Source organism: Salmo trutta, chromosome 24, assembly GCF_901001165.1.
Source record: "Salmo trutta chromosome 24, fSalTru1.1, whole genome shotgun sequence".
NCBI lineage: Eukaryota > Metazoa > Chordata > Actinopteri > Salmoniformes > Salmonidae > Salmo > Salmo trutta.
The window spans coordinates 15,957,664-15,966,457 of NC_042980.1; the positions used below are offsets into that span (position 1 = coordinate 15,957,664).

General features: G+C 43.1%; 1 protein-coding gene across 4 annotated transcripts in view; it reads right to left on the bottom strand.

Annotated features, from left to right (window-relative positions):
- Positions 1-2,922, bottom strand: part of LOC115160803 (FERM, ARHGEF and pleckstrin domain-containing protein 1) — an 82,065-nt gene extending 79,143 nt beyond the window's left edge. For all 4 annotated transcript variants that reach the window (XM_029711237.1, XM_029711236.1, XM_029711238.1 and 1 more), the window contains exon 1: positions 2,729-2,922. The gene's annotated coding sequence lies outside the window, so the exon portion shown is untranslated. The remainder of the gene's footprint in view (positions 1-2,728) is intronic.
- Between the last annotated feature and the right edge of the window lie 5,872 nt (positions 2,923-8,794).

Genomic DNA, 8,794 nt, shown 5'->3' on the forward strand with positions numbered 1-8,794 from the left:
AGTGTAATTAGGCCTAGGTGGACATGTGAATGAACAGTGGCTAACTCAGTTCCTTTCAATGGATGACTAGCTCTAGGTGGTGGAATGTGTTTTGACCAGTTGCAGGATCATTTGTTCTGGGTTGAGGCAACAGGAGCGGGTCAATCCACCCCCATCTCTCAAGCCAACCCCAGAGGCCCTGCTTAACTCTCTGTTTATCACACATTCCAACATGCTGATGTCATGTTGAGAGCTCACCAAAATGGGTTATTGGAGCGTGGTGGCGGCTCTCATTCAGACAGTACAGTGGTGGCTCGCCGACTCTTGAGGAAGTGCACACGCAATGTTCAAAGTTCGGATTAAGCTGAGGATTGCATATCGAAAGACATTTGAATTTGGCCGACCCATCAAGAGCGGGGAAAATTGTGGCTAAAACTGTTGATCTGCTCAACGACCGTATCTGTTTATTTCTAGCAGCCTCTCAGTCCCCCATAGAGCTGATCAAATAAACCGTTTGTTTACAGTGTGGAGGCAGTGCACCATTACACACAATGAATATTTAACATCATCATCATCATCATCATCATCATGGTTGGAGGTTGCTGAACACAGTGCCACACCACACAACTGACCTTGTTTAGAGCAAATGCTTTAATCAGCTGCACCTGTCCATAATATACACTGCCATGGCCTGGGTGAGGGTGGAGTGCTGTTGGAATGTTCCAGCAAAGGGGTCACAAGTGTGGGAGGGAAGACACCCTTCACTTGGGGAGATGAAAGCCATTGCCACTGCGGTCACAAGGGGCATAGTGATACTCACGCAGTCCAAGCACGGCTGCGAGTTGCCCCCTTCAAGAGAAACCATGAAGGAGACGTCAACTCCCGTATTGTTTTACAAGCTACCACGCTATGTCAAATGTGCATTGGGATTTGAATATTGGACTGAAAACCCTTGGCTCAGAAGTAACCCATAAACACTGTCGCTAAACACTCCAAACAACAGAGTGAGACCCAGGGCTACCAGAGAGCAGACAATGATTATTTCAACTGATGCTTACCCTTCCCTGCCCCCGAGCTCATGAATCAACGGCCAGTCTGCCATGTCACCCTACAGTATGTGGCCCTCTGAATAAGAATGGAGTCTTTGGCGAGCGAGACTCAGTCACAGCTCTGTTACTACCATGTTGTTACTGTGGAAGACAAGCAGGCTTGGACATATGACTGGTATGCCAACCCAGCCCAGGATACTATTGCGCACAATGCCAGGGGGACATATTCATACCCCCCCAGTGTTCACAGGGCGTTTTACCCAAGCTTGGAACTTGTTTGCTTGAAATTCCCAACGACCATGTAAGATAGCGCTGTGGCTGCTGGCAGGCAGTTTGGGCTTTAACAACAGAGGCTCCTCTGTCTGTATGCAGCAGCACACAGAGTCCTTCAGAGCAGTCCAACACATGCAGGCACCATTTCTGCAACAGCACAGCTGGATTTGATTACAGCCAGCAGAATGGGCTTGAGGATGGGGTTGTTCAGCCAACTGTCTACCTGAGACGTGCAGAAAACCCACTCCTATTTCCACTGGACAGCAACTCGCTTCAGCTCCACAGACATGTATACCTGGGTGTGGCTCGCATATTTGAACCTATGCATTCAACTGTATGCAGAACTTCAATTTTAAATGTGTATACCATTATAAGTTAAGTGTTAAAGGGGGTTTGTATGATTGAACATGATTTCAAGAAATATACCCATATTTCTGAAATGATGTCGGAGCCCAGATCTGGGCAATTAAACGAAACCCCTCTATAACTGTGGTTCCTACAAGGGGATCAATCAAATAACACAACATCAGTTTGCCTTCTCTGCCCTACAATCCACAATACAGATGATTCATGAGTGTACCTTTGGGGGAGGGGCGATTGTTTGACAGTTCAGTGAGTCATACCATGTAATCTTTCTGGAAAAATTACAACCAAAATAAAATCTAGTTTTGACGCAGGCATATTTGGATGATCAAATTTAACCAATTTGGAAACATACTGGAAATGTTTGCACACCCAAAACAAAACGGCAAGCTTTTTCATTGTTGCCCATTAAGAATGCAAGACAGTAACTGGATTAGTTATTGAAAAGTCCTTATGACATTTTGCGCACATAGCTACGATAATGCAGTCTTGAGGAGTACAGTAATCCTTAAGACATTATTGTTAGGCTACCACGCGTGGTGTGACACAAATACATAACCTCGACTCAACTGACCAGCCACTAACTACCCTCAAGGGTAACTAACTAACAATGGAAAACGTACTCTCACTGATGACGTTTCTATTGCAAACGAGGCAAGGCTATGTAAATGCCGTATATCCAACACCTTTATGCCAACAATATTGTATACAGGCTATGGTCTTACGGTCATGAGATGATATCCCATTCAATTTTGGTGTTGTAACGTTACGTCTGATGTAGTGGATGACTATTAGCGGTTTTTTTTTTTAACCACCGCTCTCGGTTGTGAGAACGACTGGGCAAAAACACGGTTAGCTCTTCCATTAATGTACTACTTGGTGGTAATAACGATTGTTCTATCTGCGACAATTAGCCTATATGATGAAGCATCATGTTAACATTCTTTAAAAACGGGCTACACGGTTATAAAAATCCAAGGCAACTGGGGATAGGCTACTTCTACGATTTCTCTAATCTGCTGAAACAAGTTGCACATAGGGAAATGAATGGTATAAAATCTTACCCTGTTTTAAAAGTGTGGATAATCCACGTGTATGATTCCCAATTTACAAGATATTTTACATCCACTTCCAGACGCAGTTTAGGCTGCTTTCGTGGAGCCAAATGGAGTTCAGATGCTGGTTGTACCGCCGAGAAGCTTCTTCATGGTCGCCATGTCGGACGACTGTGTGCGGGGAGAGACAGGATTACATTGAAACGAGCGGCAGATCCTCTCTTGGCTTGTTACTCCAACAATAAATGAGACACAGTGCCTCCAGCTATTGTGCAAGGAATTGCACCTACTTGCAAGGCAATCCTTGCCAAAGAAATCCTACAACCACATAGCTCCATCTAGCTGTAGAATATGGGACATACATTAGGCTACAGCCCTAACAAGTCATAACCCATAGCTCTAACCTTAACCCTAGCTCTTTTTCTTCTTCTATGATATCAGGGTGGGCAGGAAAAAAAACGTTTAAAGTGCATGCCGCCACCTACTGTGCTGGAATGTACGATCAATCATGATCTATCCAATTCCGTACTACCATGAAAATACAATTCAAAACCAAATTAATCCATACTAACTTCTACCACACCCTCCACCTTTAGGATTGTTCAGCATGTCAACCAACATTTCAACATTAACATCTGTTACCCCCTATATGTATTGTGCTGTCTCCACAATAACCTTCAACCTGGCATCTCTGCTTTCCACAACCCAAGTTTTATTGAGAACCTTACCAATAAAAGCTATGAAGTCAACTTTATGGGGTGGCAGGTAGCCTAGCAGTTAGAGCGTTGGACTAGTAACCGAAAGGTTGCAAGATCGAATCCCAGAGCTGACAAGGTAAAAATCTGTCATTCTGCCCCTGAACAAGGCAGTTAACCCACTGTTCCTAGGCCATCATTGAACATAAGAATTTGTTCTTAACTGACTTGCCTAGTTAAATAAATAAAATTCATTATCAAAGTGTCCACTTTCATGAGTGAAAGATCTCTGAACAGCCCTCGAAACCCTGCCAGGACCATCAGAAGCACCAGCCCTGACAGTAGGTCCTTACTACAGGTACATCCATGTCAGGTCTGACAGTAGGTCCTTACTACAGGTACATCCATGTAAACTCCATCAGTCTGACAGTAGCAGGGGTGGAAATCCCGGGGGGGACTGGGGGGACATGACCCCCCCATCCTGGGAAAAATATGATTTGTCCCCCCCAATATATCACTGAAACATAACTATGTAATTTAAATAATATTAATAATACGCAATGAAAGCAATTGTGCTGATTATAGACACTTAATAGCGCGTTTTTAAGTTTCAAAAGATTGCAACCCCCTTTGCCTCACAATGGTTTGATCCACTGCCAGTTCCTTAGCTTGCTTGGTAACAGAGAGGTCGTATCTACTGTCTGAAAGGCACTCAATGCACGCAACTGACGTGAGGTTAATCCAGTCAATCGCGCACAATAGGTACTAGCTGAATATGCAGAGCTAGCGCGCAAATATGAACTATTAAGCTAGCTAGTACCTATTCCATTTATGTGGCGTCGTCAAAGATGGAATCAGCATGCAGATGATGTAAGTTAGTGCTTGAAAGTCCCTGTGATAAGGTTAGCGATAAACTGAAATCAAAACTGAACAGAACTACACTCTCTTCTACCATTGTCTTAAATATATTTAATGGTCTCGTTGCAAAAGCTAAATTGTCGCAAGTGAACTTTTATTTATTTATTTTATTTCACCTTTATTTAACCCGGGTAGCAAAGATTATAGCAAACACCACTGAAACTGAATTGGTGCTCGCTAGCTTTGCAAATTCAGCTATTGTTGGAAGCCAGCCAATATGAAACAAACTATTAAAATTACAAAAGGTTGCAGCATATGTTGTGTAAATGGGGAACTCATACAGCTGTCAACTCTTGTCATTTTAATCCGTTTCACATTTGCTAGCTACCTTTTAGATCGAAGCCCAAATAGAATGATTGAAGATGATAGAAGCCCATCTCCTACTTTAAATAACCTACACACTGTGTGTGTAGCCAGCCAGCCAGCCAGGTAGAAAAATGGCAGAAAAATAAAAGACGGACATCAGAGTATTTTTCAATACACCAAAACGCATAGTAAGAACCCTAGTAGCCTAATATCTCAAAGACTAGTTGATAAAATGTTCATAAGAAAGAAATGAAATTCTAATGGAAATGTTTCACAATGATGTCATTAGGCAGAGCAGGCAACAGATGGCACACAGACAGCAGAGTTGGGGACAGATATGCAGGGACAAACTGGCAGAGACAGGGAGTCTCAGGTAAGTTTGTTGAGTCTTTGTTTGGCAACATTATGAAAGGTTCTCAATTTTTTTGACTTGTAAAATAGGAACATAATTGGAAGATGCCATGGATACCCCACTCTCAACTTAAACTGGTGACTGAACTAAGATTTGTTAAAGGCAATGGTATTGCTGTTGTGATTAGTTGTGTAGTTTTGGGTACCGGTAGTTAGGAGTACGGCAAACACCTTATTTCTTTGGTTCCTCAATATACATTTACCATATTACAAAGTAGGCTATGTGTTACAGCACTACTTTTGGTGTCCCCCTCAGGAATTGCTCTTGAGAAAATTTCATGTAATTGTCCCCTCCAAAGTTGATATCAGATTTTCGCCCCTGGACAGTAGGTCCACTTACTACAGATACATCCATGTCAGATCCCTCAGTCTGACAGTAGGTCCACTTACTACAGGTACATCCATGTCAGATCCATCAGTCTGACAGTAGGTCCACTTACTACAGGTACATCCATGTCAGATCCATCAGTCTGACAGTAGGTCCACTTACAAGAGGTACATCCATGTCAGATCCATCAGTCTGACAGTAGGTCCACTTACTACAGGTACATCCATGTAAACTCCATCAGTCTGACAGTAGGTCCACTTGCTACAGGTACATCCATGTCAGATCCATCAGTCTGACAGGAGGTCCACTTACTACAGGTACATCCATGTCAGATCCATCAGTCTGACAGTAGGTCCACTTACTACAGCTACATCCATGACAGATCCATCAGTCTGACAGTAGGTCCACTTACTACAGGTACATCCATGTCAGATCCATCAGTCTGACAGTAGGTCCACTTACTACAGGTACATCCATGTCAGATCCATCAGTCTGACAGTAGGTCCACTTACTACAGGTACATCCATGTCAGATCCATCAGTCTGACAGTAGGTCCACTTACTACAGGTACATCCATGTAAGATCCATCAGTCTGACAGTAGGTCCTTACTACAGGTACATCCATGTAAGATCCATCAGTCTGACAGTAGGTCCACTTACTACAGGTACATCCATGTCAGATCCATCAGTCTGACAGTAGGCCCACTTACTACAGGTACATCCATGTAAGATCCATCAGTCTGACAGTAGGTCCTTACTACAGGTACATCCATGTTAGATCCATCAGTCTGACAGTAGGTCCACTTACTACAGGTACATCCATGTCAGATCCATCAGTCTGACAGTAGGCCCACTTACTACAGGTACATCCATGTAAGATCCATCAGTCTGACAGTAGGTCCACTTACTACAGGTACATCCATGTCAGATCCATCAGTCTGACAGTAGGTCCACTTACTACAGGTACATCCATGTCAGATCCATCAGTCTGACAGTAGGTCCTTACTACAGGTACATCCATGTAAACTCCATTAGTCTGACAGTAGGTCCACTTACTACAGGTACATCCATGTCAGATCGATCAGTCTGACAGTAGGTCCACTTAATACAGGTACATCCATGTAAGATCCATCAGTCTGACAGTAGGTCCTTACTACAGGTACATCCATGTAAACTCCAACTCTCATCTTATCTACGAACATAGACAGGGCTCTAACTCCTCTAGCTCCACAATGAAATAGGGTGCAGGCCAGGCAGCAGGCTGTTAGCCAGCCTGCCAGCTTAGTGGAGTCTGCCATTAGCACAGTCAGCGTAGTCAGCTCAGCTTTCCCCATTGAGACCGTGTCTGTGCCTCGATCTAGGTTGGGCAAAATTAAAAATGGCGGTGTTCGCTTTAGTAATCTCACTAGTATAAAGACCTTCTCCATTCCTGCCATTATTGAAAGAGATTGTGATACTTCACATCTCAAAATTGGGTTACTTAATGTTAGATCCCTCACTTCCAAGGCAGTTATAGTCAATGAACTAATCACTGATCATAATCTGGATGTGATTGGCCTGACTGAAACATGGCTTAAGCCTGATGAATTTACTGTGTTAAATGAGGCCTCACCCCCTGGTTACACTAGTGACCATACCCCCCGTGCATCCAGTAAAGGCGGAGGTGTTGCTAATATCTACGATAGCAAATTTAAATTTACAAAAAAAAACAATGACGTTTTCGTCTTTTGAGCTTCTAGTCATGAAATCTATGCAGCCTACTCACTCACTTTTTATAGCCACTGTTTACAGGCCTCCTGGGCCATATGCAGTGTTCCTCACTGAGTTCCCTGAATTCCTATCGGATCTTGTAGTCATAGCAGATAATATTCTAATTTTTGGTGACTTTAACATTCACATGGAAAAGTCCACAGACCCACTCCAAAAGGCTTTCGGAGCCATCATCGACTCAGTGGGTTTTGTCCAACATGTCTCTGGACCTACTCACTGCCACAGTCATACTCTGGACCTAGTTTTGTCCCATGGAATAAATGTTGTGGATCTTAATGTTTTTCCTCATAATCCTGGATTATCGGACCACCATTTTATTGCGTTTACAATTGCAACAAATAATCTGCTCAGACCCCAACCAAGGAGCATTAAAAGTCGTGCTGTAAATTCTCAGACAACCCAAAGATTCCTTGATGCCCTTCCAGACTCCCTCTGCCTACCCAAGGACGTCAGAGGACAAAAATCAGTTAACCACCTAACCGAGGAACTCAATTTAACCTTGCGCAATACCCTAGATGCAGTTGCACCCCTAAAAATTAAAAACATCTGTCATAAGAAACTAGCTCCCTGGTATACAGAAAATACATGAGCTCTGAAGCAAGCTTCCAGAAAATTGGAACGGAAATGGCGCCACACCAAACTGGAAGTCTTCCGACTAGCTTGGAAAGACAGTACCGTGCAGTATCGAAGAGCCCTCACTGCTGCTCGATCATCCTATTTTTCCAACTTAATTGAGGAAAATAAGAACAATCTGAAATTTCTTTTTGATACTGTCGCAAAGCTAACTAAAAAGCAGCATTCGCAAATGGAGGATGGCTTTCACTTCAGCAGTAATAAATTTATGAACTTCTTTGAGGAAAATATCATGATCATTAGAAAGCAAATTACGGACTCCTCTTTAAATATGGGTATTCCTCCAAAGCTCCATTGTCCTGAGTCTGCACAACTCTGCCAGGACCTTGGCTCAAGGGAGATACTAAAGTGTTTTAGTACTATATCTCTTGACACAATGATGAAAATAATCATGGCCTCCAAACCCTCAAGCTGCATACTGGATCCTATTCCAACTAAACTACTGCAAGAGCTGCTTCCTGTGCTTGGCCCTCCTATGTTGAACATAATAAACGGCTCTCTATCCACCGGATGTGTACCAAGCTCACTAAAAGTGGCAGTAATAAAGCCTCTCTTGAAAAAGCCGAATCTTGACCCAGAAATTATAAAAAACTATCGGCCTATATCGAATCTTCCATTCCTCTCAAAAATTTTTGAAAAAGCTGTTGCACAGCAACTCACTGCCTTCCTGGAGACAAACAATGTATACGAAACGCTTCAGTCTGGTTTTAGACCCCATCATAGCACTGAGACTGCACTTGTGAAGGTGGTAAATGACCTTTTAATGACGTCAGATCGAGGCTCTGCATCTGTCCTCGTGCTCCTAGATCTTAGTGCCGCTTTTGATACCATCGATCACCACATTCTTTTGGAGAGATTGGAAACCCAAATTGGTCTACATGGACAAGTTCTGGCCTGGTTTAGATCTTATCTGTTGGAAAGATATCAGTTTGTCTCTGTGAATGGTTTGTCCTCTGACAAATCAATTGTAGATTTCGGTGTTCCTCAAGGTTCCGTTTTAGGACCACTATTGTT